Source organism: Camelus bactrianus, chromosome 10 (genome assembly GCF_048773025.1).
Source record: "Camelus bactrianus isolate YW-2024 breed Bactrian camel chromosome 10, ASM4877302v1, whole genome shotgun sequence".
NCBI lineage: Eukaryota > Metazoa > Chordata > Mammalia > Artiodactyla > Camelidae > Camelus > Camelus bactrianus.
In genome coordinates, this window is record NC_133548.1 from 66,896,666 (window position 1) to 66,915,531 (window position 18,866).

At 33.3% G+C, this 18,866-nt stretch overlaps 1 protein-coding gene across 1 annotated transcript in view; it reads left to right on the forward strand.

The window, feature by feature from the left end:
• The window catches only part of CNTN5 (contactin 5), a 1,016,845-nt gene that overhangs the window by 50,864 nt on the left and 947,115 nt on the right, over positions 1-18,866 (forward strand). The gene's annotated exons all lie outside the window — the stretch shown is intronic.

Genomic DNA, 18,866 nt, shown 5'->3' on the forward strand with positions numbered 1-18,866 from the left:
TCAGTAGATTGGCTTTATTGCACAAGGGTGAGCTGACCCAAGTTTGGTTTGGTAACAAACAGATAAAATAACTATCAAATATAGATGAGATATTAATTAGCATTGCAGCAAATATGTTTCCTAATGACCTAAGCCATGAAATACAAACCATGCTGTTGTAGCCATGTAAATGTGCTACTTAAATCCTTCTATGAAAACCTAATTTGACCAATGACCCCAACTCTTACACTCTAAAAGTAGTAAGACTACTAAAGGAAGTCTGTGTCTAGGAGGCAGGGGGCTTTTCTGATGGTGACTGTGACTCAAGGAGTTACGTGGGCCTCACGACACTTTCTGCCAGTTGCACTGCAGTTTAAGATCTTCTGTCCAGGCTCTTCCTTCCCTTTATTCTTCATAGAAATCAGAGCCTTATTGTACTCTGCCAGCTGCTTGGTCTTCCCACCTCCTTTCCATTTTCTGTCAGAGGCATTTTCCCCAATCACTTGCATATCTAATTCCATTTTGGGATTTGCTTCATTGGAGACCCTGACTAACACCCAAGTATTTTGGTATTTTGGAAATTTCACAGTAGAGTTTCTTTATAGATTTTTAATTTAGCTCTAAAAACACCATATTGATGTTTGAAATACTAATGACTTGCATAGTCAGAAAATTTGTAAGCATTATCATGGTGACCAGATGCTGATGCCGGTCTAGGCAGCCCCTGATTTTTACTTTCCTTCTCTTTAAAGAGCTATGGTTCTCCTAAAATGAATATTGGCAGTTTTGCCAATGGAGAGTTGTGCAAGGGAAGCAGGCAATCAATATGGTGTAAACATGGGCTGAAATCTTCCTTAGAAGACTGAGAAAAGGAAGATTGGTTTGTGTCATCTTTGTCATTGAAATATAAGAATATATATAAGGTATGAAGAAGAATATATGGTTGTGCCACATACAGGAAGAAAGAGTGGAGAAGGAGATATTTTACAGTATTGAGAAGAGGAAAAGTAAAATAAAAATTAAAAAGCTTTAGGGTTCAAAGAAAACTTGATAGATCATATTTGGAAAACCATATTAAAACATTTCTACTTCCGTAAAATAAGGGTATATTATTTTACCCTTATTTTATATCAGACGATCTCTGATGTGTTTTTTTAATTGAAATATAGTTGGGTTTATAAGTTGGGTTAATTTCTTGTGTGACAGTGATAGCATAGCGATTCATTTATACATATATATTCCTTTTCATATTTTTTTATTATAGGCTGTTATAAGATATTGAATATAGTTCCCTGTGCTATACAGTAGGACCTTGCTCTTTATCTATTTTATAAATAGTAGTTTCTGATGTTTTAATATGAAGTCTGGCTCTAATAGTCTATGACTCCTTCCTTAAGTTATTAAATATTTACACAATGGCTGCTATATGCCTACGTTGTGCTGTGCCCCAAGCTGCAGGTCTCTTACAGGGAAGAGAGACAAGTAACTGATACAGTAATACAGTGTGGTAAATACCATGGAAAGGTATGCCTAGGATGTGACAGGATGTAGGATAGGGGCATTTAATTCATTCATGTGAGAAGAATCAAGAAAGACATTTCAGATAAAGGAATGCATGGGTAGAACTAAGATATGAATTCATTTCCTACGTGGTTTGGAGCAGGGGAGCATGCTTTTAGTCATCAGCTTGTTTAAAGATATTGGACCATCAAGTGACTCCATCTATTTGGAGACATTAGAGATAAGCATGTCTTGAGCAGCTGAGGGAGACAAGGGGTGAGACAGGCGATACAGACAGGCCAGTTCTCAAAAGTTTTTAGAAAAGCAGGGATTTCTTCCTGAAAAACATGAAGAGCATTGGAAGAATTTTACTAAAAGAAGTTCTATAGTCAGTTTTGGCTGTTAGAAAGATTGCTTTGAATGTAGTAAATCAGAACTATGTGAAGAAAAGGTAGGCAAATCTTTTAAAAGTTTATATGTAATAAAGTAGTACGTAATATGATTTAATATATTTTGGTTCAACAAATAAAAAATTAATTGCAAAAAGACACAGGGCTTTAGAGTTCTAGAAACTGAATACAATTTTTAAAAAAATCAGATCTCGCTAAGAAAGAGACTTCTAGTGAATAAAAGAGGAAATCTCCCTTGACTCTTCTCCTGGACTCTCACCCTGTGTTAGCCACAGTTCCAGCAGAGTTCCTCTCCTTAGCTGTCATCATTCACTGCAGTTGGCAATGATTCATTCTTACCCTAATTTGAAATCAGTAATAGGAAGCTGGCATGGTTGAGGATTACGGCTGGACTTGATAGAAAATCATCATTGAGGTATCATTTGATAAGAAAATTGAGCGTTTCACAGTTGATCCTGTAGAAAATGAGGGGTTTTCCCCTAAAATTGACTCTTGGACAATGAATATGCCTCTCCTCCCAGCTAGTTTCTTAATATATAATCATCTGAAATTTCACTGAAATTTTTTTACCACTTGGATATAAACCAGGCTTAGGGTAATGGGGCAGATAAGGGTCCGAGGACCCTTAAACGAGGTGTCAGTAAAAAACAATACTTGAAGGATGCCTTCAAAACAAAGTCTAAATCAAAGTCAAATATACCCAACTTCATTTTGTCCTCAAAAGTTGCCAGTGGGTGGTTAGATTGATGGATGCCTTAACACCACTTTGTGCTCATATCCCTCCTATGCTGTTATTGTAAATACCTCTGTGATTGCATTATACTGTAATTATTAGTTTACAAGTCTGTGTCTCCTGCTGGACCATGAGCTACTGGAGAACTGATACCGAGTATTTTTATTTATTTATTCCCAGCACCTTGCATCGGTCCTTGGCATATATCAGATACTCTGTAAATATTTGTTATAAGAATACATAACTTGATTGGTTATAATTTTAAAAAGAATTCAGATACCTTGAAAATGGCCATTTTATAAATAACAGTTTCTTGTCCTTCACTTGTCTTCTGGGAATTACTCTGCTAAGCAGGTAAACTTCACCAGCTTTCTTTGCTTTAGATAGTGATTTCGAGATCCTTGCTCCTGCCAATGTTACTGCTTACAGAAGTACAATGCGGTTAAAGCTGAGCCCTCAGAGTTGCTTCCTAGTGTCAGCAGGGAAGGATTTAATTAGCCACTGAACTTCCTCAGGTGTGGGGGACAGCTCTCCCTCTTCTGCTAATGAGGTCTGAGCTGCCAGCCAGCTACACTGGTTTCTCTCCTCAGGTTCAATCACTCTCACACAGCTGGTGAGCTGGCTTCCTGACGACCACTTAGTCCCCGCTGGTATGAAAATGGCTCTGTCAGGAGTTACCCTGGCTATGCTCTGGGAGTATCTTCCCCCTTGTAACTTCAGACTGGTTGTGACTCCAAAATCTATCATTTATCATTGACTATTCTACTTGACTGAAGATGAATCTTCGCATCTTCCTCCTTTTTTCCTCCCGAGTCTTCCCCCTTGCTTCCTTCAAGGAGATGCGCGTGCAGGAGTTTCGGTTAGATTTTAGGTGTCTTTATGAAAGCTTTTATGTCTGTTCAAGGATAACGTTTTTTTTCCTGAAGATAAATTTAGGTGGTTTCTGTTTATTAATAAAAATGCAAGTAATATATCATTGTAGTTTTGATTTGCATTTCTCTGATAATTAGCAATATTGAGCCTTTTTTCATGTGCCTATTGGCCATTGTATATCTTCATTGAAGAATTACTTGTTTAGGACTTCTGCCTATTTTTGAATTGGGTTGTTTGTTTTTTTTATTATTAAGTTGTATGAGCTGTTTATATATTCTAGAAATTAAGCCCCTGTCAGTCTCATCTTTTGCAAATATTTTTTCCTGTTCTGTAGGTTGTCTTTTTGTTTTGCTTGTGGTTTCCTTTGCTGTGCAAAACTACAAAGAGGTATCACCTCATGCCAGTTAGATGGCCATCACTCAAAAGTCCACAAATGATAAATGCTGGAGATGCTGTAGAGAAAAGGGAGCCCTCCTACACTGCTAGTGGTGGTGTAGTTTGGTGCAGCTGTTATGGAAAACAGTATGGAGATTCCTCAAAGAACTAAAAGTAGACTTACCTTATTATCCAGCAATCCCACTCCTGGGCATATATCCAGAGGGAACCTTAATTAAAAAAAATACATGCACCCCAGTGTTCATAGCAGTACTATCTACAATAGCCAAACCATGGAGACAACCTAAATGTCCATCAACAGATGACTGGATAAAGAAGATGTGACATGTATATATACACACACATAATGGAATACAACTCAGCCATAAAAAAGAATAAAATAATGCCATTTCCAGCAACATGGATGGACCTGGAGGTTGTCATTCTAAGTGAAGTAAGCCAGAAAGAGAAAGAAAAACACTGTAAGATATCACTTACATGTGGAATATTAAAAAAAAAAGACAAACTTATTTACAAAACAGAAACAGACTCACAGATGTAGAAAACAAACTTATGGTTACTAGGGGGAAAGGCGGCTAAAGGGATAAATTGGGAGTTTGAGATTTGCAGATACTAACTAATATATATAAAATAGATAAACAATAAGTTCATATTGTATAGCACAGGAAACTATTATCAATATCTTATAGTAACTTATAGTGAAAATATGAAAATGAATATATATATATGTTCCTATATGACTGAAGCATTATCCTATACACCAGAAATTGATACAACAGTGCAAACTGACTATACTTCAATAAAAATAAATATATACAAAAATTTTAAAAAGCTGAAAAAATTCAAGCAATACAGAGGAAGATAAAGAAGAAAGTTAAGAAAAGCACACCAGGCCCACTAGGCCCTCTGTCCAGATAGAACCATTCTCAGCATTTGACAAACATAACTCCAGATATTTCCATATGCATGTAGATACAAAATTAGATGAACCAAGGAACAGGTAAATATACGTTTACAATAAATGAGATCTTTTTGTGTGTGTTTCTAATTAAGATAAGTATTATACTTTTTCTTTTATATAGGAGACATTCTAAGACAGGCTGGACATTTTTTAAAACTTAAATATACTTTAAATATACAAATCAAATTATATCAATGGTTTTAAAATGATAATTCTTTCAAACTCACCCTAGTGACCTCACTCAGATATTATGCACACGGTCAGACTTCAGTATTAACACAGTTAGCCTAGAGAATGTCAAAAAGGATCTGCTCAAATGGCCAGAGCAATCTGAGTACAAACTACAAATACTAATAATACTAATAACTGTACAAATAGTCATTCAGAAACTGATTCTGAACCTGGGATGAGCATACAGCTCATCTGGAAACTGCATCTTGTTAAAATGCAGGTGCTGAGTTAGAAGGTCAGTGACGGGGCCTCATACCTGCAACCTAATAGGAGATGTCAGTGTTTCTGGCCTTGGACTGTCCTGTAGGCAGCAAGGTTTAAAAAGTACACAAAGTGTCAGGTACTGTGCTAGGCAAATTTGTCAGGGTTATATTCATGATCTCATTGAATCATTACAAAAACTTACAACTGCTGCATTTATGAGTATGAAACCGAGGCTCAAAAAGCATAAAATATGTACCTTAAGTCACTCTACTAGTTGGTTGCAGATAGGTGTTCGAATCTAAGCCTGTCTGTCTCCAGACAGACATGTTTTCCTTTATGAGGTCCCCTAATGTTTCATTCTGGAAAGTTGATTGCTGAGAGTGATCAAGATAAAAATCTGTAACATCATTAAATTATGCATAAACTTGAAAATATCACAAACAGTCCATAAAACTAGGACAAGGTTTTACCTCAAAAACAAAAATAAAACAAAATTCGTGCTAGTTGGAAGAACATATCAGTGAAATTTTGCATTTTTATAATGGATTAAAGAAGAATTTAAATGTTTCTCTTTAGATTTATGAGTTACTGCAGTAAAAAGTACAATTAGAAAAAGCTGGAATATACTCAGCCTTAAGTTTGATTATCAGAAAACTTTTATAGCTAATGTGCAGACCACAAACATCAAGTATTTGCCCTACAAATTATTAGCATCTATATTATTTTTATCTTATGATGTCCATAATAACTGTTACTTACCCAAATAATTGACCTTATTTATATGCCCTGATTTCACAGGGAAGAACTTTTCAGTATTTCTAAAAGAAGTCATCCTTACATATTAAATTTGCTATATTTACCTGCAACTTAGATAAAATGGACATATTCCTTGCAAATAAAATAATTAATATTGACACAAGAAGAAATAGGATATCTTAATAGTACTGTACCTGTAAATTAAAGGAATTAAAATTGTTATCAGAAACTTTTCCATAAAGAAAACCTTTTACTAAGATGATTTCACTTGGGACTTCTATAAAAAATTAGGGAAGTAATAATACAGTCACACAAATTCCATCAGAACACATTTAACAAATGAGCAAAAGAAGTCAGACACAAGAGTACATACTTACTATATGATTCCACTTAATATAAGTTGAAAACTGGCTGAACTAGTCAGTGGTGATATAAATCAGATCCGCTGTAACCTGTAAGGTGCTTGGAATGACTGTGAAAGAATCAGGAGGGAATGGTTGAGGTGGTTGTTAAAAGAGTATATAAAATTTCCAGAACTCAAAAAACTGTACATTTCACAAACTTAATTTAAGGTGAAAAGGAAAACAAATATATTATAAATATTCCTGGTTCTCAAATCAGTCCATATATAAATTAATAAACTGGAATCAGGTTTGGGGAAAAAAAATACTGTCATTGAAGATAATCGGATAGTATAAAACCAGAAACCAAAAAATGTTTTAAATGATGAGATTTTTACTGGCATTAACTATCTGGTTATCTAAAATAATTGCTTTGAAAGGAATAATGCATATTTGGATATAAAAGTCCCATTTCCCATTACATTTAGTTAATAGTTATGTTATTTTATAATTGCTACTCACATTGTACTTTTCATTGTTCTTTAGTTTTTCCTTGTTTTGAAATTTGTATTCTTCCTGATCCAAGTGTCAGTTCTTCCAGAAAGGAAATAAATTTCTCATATTGCTGATTATTACATGCTTATGGAGTTATTTTAAATGAAAACCAGATGTCACTGAACTTAAGTGTCTACCTTCTATAATGTAATTTTTATGAGGAACACAGTCCAATCTTTAAAGGCTGGTGTATTTTTTATAGCAACTTTTCAAATGTGTTTGCTAGTGCAATTTACTCCAACAAGGATTACTTGAGTGTCTGCTGTGTTCCAAGGAAGGCTCAGTGGATCCAAAGCTAAAAATCAAGTCTTGGTGTTCTTAAGTTAGAACATATACCAGCCATTAGACAGTGTGCTCCTGTGAACTAAAATAATTGGAATGATAATAAAAAACAAAAACCTATTTGGCATTGAAAAAACCACAGCATCTGTTAACGTCTGTGTAACATGATGCATATATAAAAATCAAGAACCAGAGCTTCTCTCTGTATCCTCAAGACAGACACTCATGTGGAAACCAGAACAAAGTTTAGAAGTGGTTATAGATTCTATACTTCCATGAATTATTCATTTTTAAGCAAATCTCTAGTAATACATCAGTAACCTGCAAAGGTTCATTTTAAGTTTGTCCAGTATCATCCTGAAAATCACATTTTGTTTCTGCAACCAAATAAATCATAAAATCATTTAAAAATTAGTATATTGAATATGCCTATGTAAATAGAATTTTAAAATATTTTTTCTGATGTATAGGCCTAAATTAAAATATCAGTGATTATCATATCAATAAACAGGCATTTTTGAAAGTATAGTTGCAAATATCAGAAAGAGCAATTGGCTCAAAACACATATTCAACATTTAAGATACAAACTGTGCAAACATTATTCCTTTTATTTTTGGTCTGTTTTAAGAGTGGATTTATGTTTGGTTAGTCATCATCTAGACTTTGAAATAAATATTGATAAAACAAATCAAAAGGAAGGTGGGATTAGAAGCAACATCTGAGGCTAGCTCAGAGCTATGAAAATATAAAAGAAAAAATTTAACAATATTCCTTCTTTTACTAAAAGAAACTTTCTTGTTTTATCTCTCCTATAAATAGTATTTATTTAATAGTATTATTACAATCTTTCCATGTAATACATACTGAGAGCTGTTAGGGGAATTGTCATAAAATATTATACCATCAAAAAGTAGAATTCGGGTTTAGGAATGGAAATGGGTTATTGATAGTATCACTATGTTATTATTTGTTCACCAAGTTAAGACTAATGTTGCATGCACGATGTAGTTGTGTTTTAGCTTTCTGTTTTCCCCTAAAAAATGAAATAGATAGAATCATTTAGAAGAACTTTGTCTCAACAGAAGTACAGCTCTTCCTACTGATGTATGGTACCATTGAAAATTATGTAAGGTATCCTTCGTGAAATATTGCTACTGTAAAATTGACCTCACTTTTCTGATTTGGAGCAGCTTATGTCTTCTAAAGAAGTACTTTTGAGTGCTTACTTAACATTCCCAGATACATAGGTAGAAACTGAAAACACAAATAAAGGTGTGAGTGCACTCGCATGCACACACACACCTACACACACATGCACACACGCTTTATCTAAAGAGTACTGAATGAGCTGAGAAGTGAATATGAGAATTTCAGGTAAGGATCTCAGTGTATCCAGATTCCCAGACATGTAATGTCACAAAATACAAAACACTGAAGTTTTTAATAGATAAAAATTACTTCTTCAATACTTGTCATCCTATAGATATGTTCATAAAAATTGGACTTTTATGTCTAGTATGATGTGATTTGGAAAAATGTTTTCTGATATATTCCATGGAAAATGCAGCATTTAGTTTTCTATGGCATTTGGAAAATGAATATTATTTGTAGGAAGTTTTTCACAGGGCACAGAGGAGATTAAAGGAAGGAGACGTCTGATGGAAAAGCATTAGGATAAATAACGCTGTGTTCTCCAGTGACTGAAAATTGTAGCCCATTGTGTAGTTTGTTTCTTTGAATTGTCCATAATTTTTCCTCCTCCTGAAGGATTGCTTATTTTGTTACTTTTCTGCTTCCATCAGATCCAATCATGCATTTTTATACATGTTACTGATTAGAATTGAGTAGCACTATGGTTCTTGTAGCCCTATGTACAATTTGTTTTCCTTTGGTACTCAGGAGGCAGGATACGCTGTGTTAGCATATTGCATTTCATGAAACTAAGTGATGGCATTGAGTTTATGTGGCTTTCTGTGGCATATCTAGGCTTCAGATTCAGATATTTAGGAGAAGACATTTGGGATATTTTGCTACTGTTAACACTGTTACAGAATATAAAGTTTAATAGATGATCAAAATTTAAAATAAAAGTTTTAATATATTGTTCCAGGAGAAGAAAAAAATTACACACACAGTGCTGCTGGTATTTATGTGATAATAGGAAAGATAAACTCTTTGCAAACATTTTGAGCTAACCATATTTAATAGCATTACTGAAAACAAATAATTACGTACAGTGATAGTCACCACATGTTTAACACTATTCCATGGATTCTAGGTACAGATTTTATTTCATCTTAGTGGTCCTCAGTGATGCACATTTAAAATGTATCTGGTTTTTTTTTTTTTTTTTTTTGAGCCTAAATGACCACATTCTTATCTATAATTTGGCTGATACATAATCACAGTTACACTGTGGTACTAAAGAATCATCAGAATTAACTCAAGCTTTCTCTTCTTCATTAAAACTTAAATGGGGATTGTCTCCTCAAACCTGTCTTTGCTAATATCACTTAAATTTTAATTCAGTTATCAATTTCTGGTCATTTAAAAATAATTGTTACTTCTAAGAATGAACATAAACCAGGGATTACTATTATTTTTATTTCTTTTATTCTTATTAGTAATTTGATATTTAGTTAAAATAATTGTTTCAATTGATATATACTTTTTCTTCTTGAGTGGGAAAGATAATTTTTTCTGAGTAACTAAAATTAGAATTTAAATTTTATCTGAAGCTGAGTATACTGCTTCAGGAAATAAATGTTAAATAGATACTTATTGTTGATTAATAATAATCTGTGTGTCCATAAACTTAGATAAAGAGACTCTATGCAAGGAGACCTTGTGGTGGATTTGGGGAATTTTTATGGTCCATTTCCAGCTAGAGTAAAACAGAACTTAAGGAGGTAGATATGTGACACAGAATCCTAAGAGTCACTCTGACAACAGAAAATTAAATTACTAACAAAGAGGAAATACTGTAGTAAAAGCTCACTGCAAGATTTTCCTACTCTACATAACCAGCACAGCAAATCCATAAAAAATAGAATACCTGCAATATTCATTGCACAGTTTTAGGTGCTATTGTTAAAAGGAAAAAAAGTGAAGTAGAATATAATGACAATACCATCTATCTATCCCAAGAATCAATGTGCAGTGTCAGACAAGTTCACGTAAATCTATGGGCCCAAACTACAGGGAGTTTGAAATCGGTATGATCTTGCAATTCTAGAATATGTTCACAGAAAACATAAGTGACCTCACAGTTTAATTGGAGAACAAGTACAGAATACAAGTATTTTATGATATATTCATTGCCTACCTTTCCAGCTTAATTTATGAGCCTTTTCCTCCTTGGAGTTTATTGTCAAACCAAAACAAATTAACTTCAGGTCCTTGAAGGTGTCATACTATTTCACACTTTTTTGCCTTTGTGCATCATATCCTTTCTGACTATAAAGCCCTTAATCACCCTTGTCAACCTGCTGAACTCCAGCTCATCCTTTAAGACATTGCTCAGGGTTTATGACTGTCCCTGGTAGATCAGATTATTGTTCTTTTCTGCCACCACTGCCCCATGTATATACCTGTATTCCAGTCTTTACAGAAATAAAGAGCTTTCTTTTATTTATATTTGGTTTTTCTTCTAGCCTTGAGCTGTTTGTAGACAGGAATTGAGTTCTGTTATGCTTTATATCCCACATGTGTAACACTGGGCCTGACACATTATAAATGCTCAGCAAATGCTGAGTACATAATTTCATTATAAAGCAAATGATAAACACTAAAATATTTTATGCCAAATTGTGTCTGGTTGACTATGAATGCTGTGTAAATTCACATAAGGAGGAGAAAAGTGAAAGCCATTGCATTAAGCATAGGATTATAGAGGAGATGGGTTTCGTGTTATTTCTCGAGTACGTTAAGAATTTGAATAGGTTCAAGGGAAATACTGGGTATTCAAAGCAAAGGGAACAAGGTACTAATGGCAGGAATATGGACACATATTACACATTTCATCTATTATGCTGTTCCTGGCATCAAATAATAGGAAATCCAACTCAAGATGATATAAATGTAAGGGAAACATATTACCTCATTTAACAATCACCACCATAACAATCATGAAATGGAGTGGACAAAGCTTTGAAAGCAGTGGTTTAGTCATGGCATCAAGTTCTGACATTCAGTCTGTCTTTTTTGAACTTTATCCTTGAGATGTGGACTTGATCCTCATGTTGACTTTTTTAAAGATGGCAAGATTGCTAGCATGGTGCAAAGCGGCATATCCAGTTATGACTTTATCCAGCAGAAGAAAAGGGATGGATTCTCCCATTGTCCCTTTTCTCAGTGGGAGGAAATATTTTCTCAAATTTTCCTCAGCAGAATCTCCTTGATTGCCAGAAATCAGTCACAGCCTTCATTGGATTTGGGAATTAGATTAGCATAACTGACTAATATTTGTGATTTATTCCTGTGTCACACTAGGAGGGGGCAAAAACTGTTAGCAAGGAAAAAGGAGAGAAGGGCTATTGATAGGCAACTAGCAGTTTCTGAAATGTATTTTGAGGAAAATAAAATATATATATGAATGTGGTGAGACCAGTTTAGGGAGAAATGTAGACTTGATACAATAGGAAATAAGCCATTGGAAGTTTTAGATAATGTACATAATGTATTTTGAGGGGGAAAATTTTCTTTAGAAACAGCTGTATTAGCTCTCTTTAAGACTTGCTACACATTTTTCTCACCTGTTGAGAAATAATATTTCTTTTTCAGAAGAACATATTTACTGTTGTCATGAAGCTGTGGAGTATATAGTGAAAATGGAAAATTTTACTTTCCATGTGTATATGCAAACCCCTGAAATACAAGTTCATGTAATAGTTTTTAAACATTTGCAAACAAAACATTCCATTGCATTTCATTTTTTGAATTACTCTAACATATTTTCTTCTTCATTTCTTAATAAAATGGAAAAGTTGGCTTGTCAAAGGAATAAATTCCCTTCTTGCAGTCCCTTCAATATGTTAAGTGTTTTTTTTTTTTTTTATTGAATGGCACTCAGAAGAATCAACTGTGAAGCTATAACCTCGTTAATTTAACAAAGAAATATCCTTACTTCAATAAATACAAAGCATTGGCAAGGGTAGAGAAAAGATATCTCAGATTTTATTCACTCAAACACACAAACTGTAATGATGCTTTCTGCATTTGCCCAGGAAATTCTGTCTAGTATAATTTCCTTTTTTCAATTAATCTGTAACTTAAAACAATCAATCCCAGATGCATTTCTCAGAAGTTTCAGTTATCATACCTAAACAATGATCTCAAGGTAATATCATATATATTTATTGATCCTTCTAACACCAGCAATTTGAAATAAACCACTGTCAGGTACCACATTAATGTTCTTAGTCTTTTATTGCTTTCTTTCAAATTATCACATATGAATAAATCAAGTTTCCTTAAATGTTTGTATTTACCTTCTATCTTAAGAACAAAGTCAGTAAGCACAACACAATTTTGATACAGAGATCTGATTGTACAAATCAGCACACTGAGTCACCAGGTTAGTAAGCAGGTGGCGGTCTTGTCAATTGTTAATAATAAGGAGTTTTGAATATATAGGCCCTAGACTAATTGTTGTTACCTGTCAGAGCCAATGTCCTCTTCTTTAACCAATATTTATAATATCCACTTTATTTTCCTAAAATAAAATTCATATATAATACGATCTAATTACCCACACAACTTTTAAAAATCAGTACAATGAACTAACTATAAAATAAAGGAAAAATAAAATGAATACAAATCTAAACTAATATTTATTTCAATATGCAGATGTTCAGCAAGACTCTATGAGATGTTCTAAAAGAGGAGTTGGAAGGTTTCTCTTATACAAAATCATGACAGTGGGTACAGTTGTCAGTGCCTATGGTACCTAATCATTGTTAAGTCCAGTATCACTAAAAAAAAAAAAAAAAAAAAAAAAAGTCAACGTGTGCCCTCAGAGAGGACCACTGCCCTGGATTGAGATTCTTATTTTTAGTACAAAGAATGATGTAACCTGGGAAAAAATAAATATCAAGGATAAAACCTTTTAGCTTGCATTTTCCAATCCTTAGGGGTTTAGGATTGCTGATCTTTTTATTTACAAAGGAAAAACAGCCATACCCACACTTCTGAGTGTTTTTTCAAAAGGGTCAGAAAAAAGATGTATTTAAAATGTACTTTATGAGAATATATGGAAATTATGATGTAGTTATTATGTAGTTAAAGAGTATTATGCCTACATCAAAAATAACATTGAGAAGAGCTTTCAGTGAAATGAGAAATAGAAACGATAAGTAGAAAACAAAATTAGAATATGAATGACATTATGTTTTGAGTATGATTTCACATAAGTAGAAGTTTATGGGGGGAAATAAGCCAAATCTTAATAATGGTTAATTCTGTATTTTAGGATTACAGGTGATTATGTTTCTACATTTTCCTTCTACTTCTTGATGATTTAATGCAAATTACAACAGATGATCAATATGTTTAAAAAAACAGATTAAGTAAGAGAATTGACCTGAATTTTTGTCCAGTCATTTACTTTTTATAGTTTTAATCTCTGCATCACAAAATTTTCCTTCTCCTGTATAAACATGTTCTGTATTCTGTGATTCTTTTTCCTCCTTTCATCTGTTAAGTTTGGATATTCCCCAGTGTTCTTTCCTTAGCCTATTTGATTTTTATTCTGCCATACTAGTATTACCCCATACCTGTATCTTCTCTGAACTCTTAAACAAGTTACCGATTTCTGCTTGCTAACTTGATAACTTCCTCTGGATTTCTGGTGGCACTTCAGACACATTACACCTTATTTTAAGCTCGTCTTTCATACATAAACAGTTGCGTATTTCCCACTTAGGATCACTAGAGCCATTAAGTTTGATGTGTCAATGATCTTATTCTCTAATTACTGAATAACACCAATTATTTCTTCACAGTGACCTTCTGCAGTATGGTTCCAGAATTTCTATCAGAGGAACTTATGGGTAGTCATTTTGTGGCAAAGGGAAAACTATGATTACACCATATATAGCATCTTAGACTTAGAAAATTTTATTTATGTTAAAATTAGGGGATGTTTCTGAGTTGGGAAGTGAGTGGTTAAAGCCTCTCCTCTAAGCTTCTTTTGTCTTGTTTTCTGTTCCTATACTTAGCACCACACTAGGTCCTGGCCCTTCATTCTTCTTTGCAGTGGTCCTCTATCTAGATTTGAGAGCTCTTAAATGAGCTCCCTGGCATCATATGTCTAGGCTATTTTTTAAAATTTACATTTTAATTATTTTTATTTTTTATTTTTTGTATATATGTATTTTTTATGAAGTATAGTCAGTTTACAATGTGTCAATTTCTGGTGTACAGCATAATAGTTCAGTCATACACGAACATACATATATTCATTTCATATTTTTTTAACCATAAGTTAGTACAAGATATTGAATATAGTTCCCTTGCTATACAGTATGAACTTGTATACCTGTTTTATAAATGGTAGTTAGTATCTGCAAATCTTGAACTCCCAATTTATCCCCTCACACCCTCTTCCCTGTCTGGTAACCGTAAGTTTGTTTTCTATGTCTGTGAGTCTGTTTCTGTTCCATAAATAAGTTCTTTTGTCTTTTTTTTTTTTTTTTTAGATTCTACATATAAGTGATATCATATGGTATTTTTCTTTCTCTTTCTGGCTTACTTCACTTAGAATGACAATCTCCAGGTTCATCCATGTTACTGCAAATGACATTATTTTATTCTTTTTATGGCTGAGTAGTGTTCCATTGTATAAATACACCACAATTTCTTTATTCAGTCATCTGTTTAAGGACTTTTAGGTTGTTTCCACATCTTCGCTATTGTAAATAGTGCTTCTATGAAGACTGAGGTGCATGTATCCTTTTAAATTAAGGTTCTCTCTGTATATATATATGCCCAGGAGTGGGATTGCTGGATCATATGGTAAGTCTGTTTTTAGTCTTTTGAGGAATCTCCATAGTGTTTTCCATAATGGCTGCACCAAACTACATTCCCACCAGTAGTATAGGAGGGTTCCCTTTTCTTCACACCCTCTCCAGCATTTATCATTTGTGAGCTTTTAAATTATGGCCATTCTGACTGGTGTGAGGTGATACCTCATTGTAGTTTTGATTTGCATTTCTCTGATAATTAGCGATAATGAGCATTTTTTTCATGTGCTTATTGGCCATTTGTATGTCTTCATTGGAAGATTACTTGTTTAGGTCTTTTGCCCGTTTTTGGATTGAGTTGTTTGTTTTTTTATTATTAAGTTGTATGAGCTGTTTGTATATTCTGGAAATTAAGCCCTGTCAATCTCATCTTTTGCAAATATTTTCTCTCATTCCATAGGTTGTCTTTTTATTTGCTACTGGTTTCCTTTGCTGTGCAAAAGCTTATGTTTAACTAGGTCCCATTTGTTTATTTTTGCTTTTATCTGTTTAAAAAAAATCTTTACAGAGTTATTTTAGCTCGAAAGCTATAAAATCAAAGTTATCTTAATTCTACAAAAAAGGGAGAGGATCTTTGACTTCATGCCATTTCTTTAGAACCTCATCTTTTTCATTAAATTTGGCCACAAATCAAATTTTGGTGTGCCCCTGTTTTCAGAAGATTTCTCTTGCAGAAGAGGCCAGGTGCAGATATGGAAGAGTAACTGCCTAAGCAAGTAGAAAAGTGTGCAAAGAACGTAGAGTTCTGGGTTAATCTCTGGAACTCAGTCTGGATAGTGACCTTCACTTTGAGAGTATTTTTACTTTTATTTCTATTGCTTGGGTAGACTGCCCTAGGAGAACATTCCTGACATTTATGTCAGATAATGTCTTGCCTGTTACGTTTTCTTAAAGAGTTTTATAGTGTCTTGTCTTACGTGTAAGTCTTTAAGCCATTTTGAGTTTATTTTTGTGTGTGGTGTGAGAGAGTGTTCTAACTTCACTGATTTACATGCAGCTGTCAGTTATCCCAACGCCACTTGCTGAAGAGGCTAGGCTATTTTGTTTTAACTCTGTTAAGAGTTGATTGCACTCCTTTAGTGACATTATTCTTTTGTCCAAAAAATAAATACCTACAATTGCTCTGCTTATGAATAAAATAGAGATCTTTATCTTGTTATTCAAAGCACGTCAAAACCTTCTGAAATCTTATTTTTTCTGCTGTCCCACTAACTACTTACCCACGTGTGCTACACTGGAACGTAAATTAAATTGCTGTTCCCCATATGTACTTGTGTCATTTTCTGTCAGGCAGTGTTCTCCTTCCCTGCTCTATCTGTAAAGCAGTCTCCTCAACTCAAGAGCTGCCTTCCAAGAGCAACAATCTTGGAGTTTCTAACAGTGTAGCAATCGACCTGTACATCTGCTATGACTCTTGTTTCTCTGCACTATGGTTATTTATGTTCATGTATTAGAAATTCTATTTGACTCCAGGCAATTTAAGGGCAAGTCTCTGAATGATTATTTTTAATGTTTCCCAGAACATGAATTGTTGCCTTATACATAGCAGGGCTCACTAAAAATGCCTTGAATGAATCCGCAAATAAATATGAATGATAACATTTGTATTTTCCGATCTCTACTATTAACTTTTGTTAAATAACTTTACCTTTATATAAAATGTCATATACTCATACATTTGATTTTTTTCTATTAAATCTACCCCTGTGGTTTTTACATATTTCTGCTTTTATTTTCTTCTACATCTAAGCTTTCCTTTTCCACATAAATGAATTTATTTTTTCTTTTTTATCTTTCCCAAATAATTCTTCTGATTTTCTAGAGAATTGGTAATATTGTGCTAAAAGTTTGATTTAAGTTTCAAAGAATAGGAAAAAAATCTCTAATTTTTAGATAGCATTGCACTAAAGAGTTTCAGCTGTTTTTAAGATCTTCCTTTTTCTGTTTTATTTCCCACCGCTTAGCCATATTTTCAGTTTTTTTCCTCAAACAATTCAGTGTCTAAATTCTACTTATCAGGGCAGATCACATTTTTTTCTAAGATATGGTTTCCCAGGTTAATTCACATTTTTAAAAATAATGAATCAAATAGTATAGTAATTGTGGAAAAGTTTACTCTTCATTTTCACATTATATCAGCTAGGAAAAATTTATTGTTAAGTAAATTATATACCCAGGATCATGCATATAAAAATCATTTTGTATGTGACTGTCATTATATGAAAGATTACAATGTAAAATTAGATTGCAACTCAATATTCTAAATTTCTTTTTCATCTGTAAAAATTTGGAATCAACATAATAAACAGCATTGATTCACATTTTTGTTCTAGTGCCTTTTAAGAGATTTTCTAATGATAATGATGCATTAGTTTATTCATCGAAGCAAAATATGTTAAGTGGAATGAAAATAGTTTTGTTATTTAGAATTTTATGATAATGATTAATGTTTATTTTTAATAAGTGAATATATTTAATATAAATATGTTAAATCTTACGTGTATAGTATCTTTACATTGTTAATATTTATTTGCATACATGGAGTATCACAATGTCCCTGTAAATTAAATAGGGCAAGTATTCTTTTCCCCTACTTGATAGAAAAGGAAATTGAGGTCAGAAAATTTAAGAAATCTGCCCAGTGTCAAAATGGGTAGAAACAAAATCAAGATGCAAGTTTTTTTGTCAGGTTACTTTCTCTTGACCTCTTGTCTTAGTTCCTTTCAAACAGTTTGATTCTGCTGATAACACTCACTATATAATATAAAATTTTTTGTTAATTGGTTTCACAGTTTTAATTGGTTTCACTCTGGGCATATATATCAAATGATAAAGCAAATTAAACTTTTAGCTTTCTATTGACATGTTAAATAAGCGAAGGTAAAGGAGGAGACAAAAATGATGAGGATTTAACGATATAGAATAAGTTAGAAAAGCAAATAAAGGGCTAACTAAGACATAAATATCAAATCCGTATCTGAAGAATAGGTATAAGAGATTTCAGAGACCAGAGAGGTGAGAGATGATTTGAGATTAAAAAAAAAAAAAGACTTCTTCTGTAATTAAAGGGAGAGCTATTGGAAGTGTTTACATATCAGAAGAAATAGGAGGAAAAATAATGAAGTATTTCACCCAGGAATACATACAGGCATGAGCTAGAATGAAGTCACTGGCATGGAGTGAATACATGTGAGAGCTATATTGATGGGAGCAAATATAAAGGAGTCTAATAAGAACTTTAAGTTTTAATGCTGGTCCAATTAAATAATGGAGTTACAGTAATAATAATAATTGCAAAGACTCTATGAAATGCTTACCATGGGCCAGATGATAGTTTCCCAGAGCTTTGCACATATAAACTGATATAATCTCCTTAACAACACTGTGGTGGTGGTTTTACTTTGTCCCTATTTCCTACATGAAGAAGACGGAGGCCCACAGAGGTTAAGTAAACTGCCCCGGATCACACAGTGAAGGAGCGTTAAAACTTAGTTTTGAGTCTAGTCAATTCATAGTTTGTGTTCTTTCCCACTATGCTAAATAGAAAAATAGAAGTTCAGAGAGAAATTTAATTCTATATAGAACTTTGAATTGAGGAGAGCCCAGGCACTGTGTGTAGATTG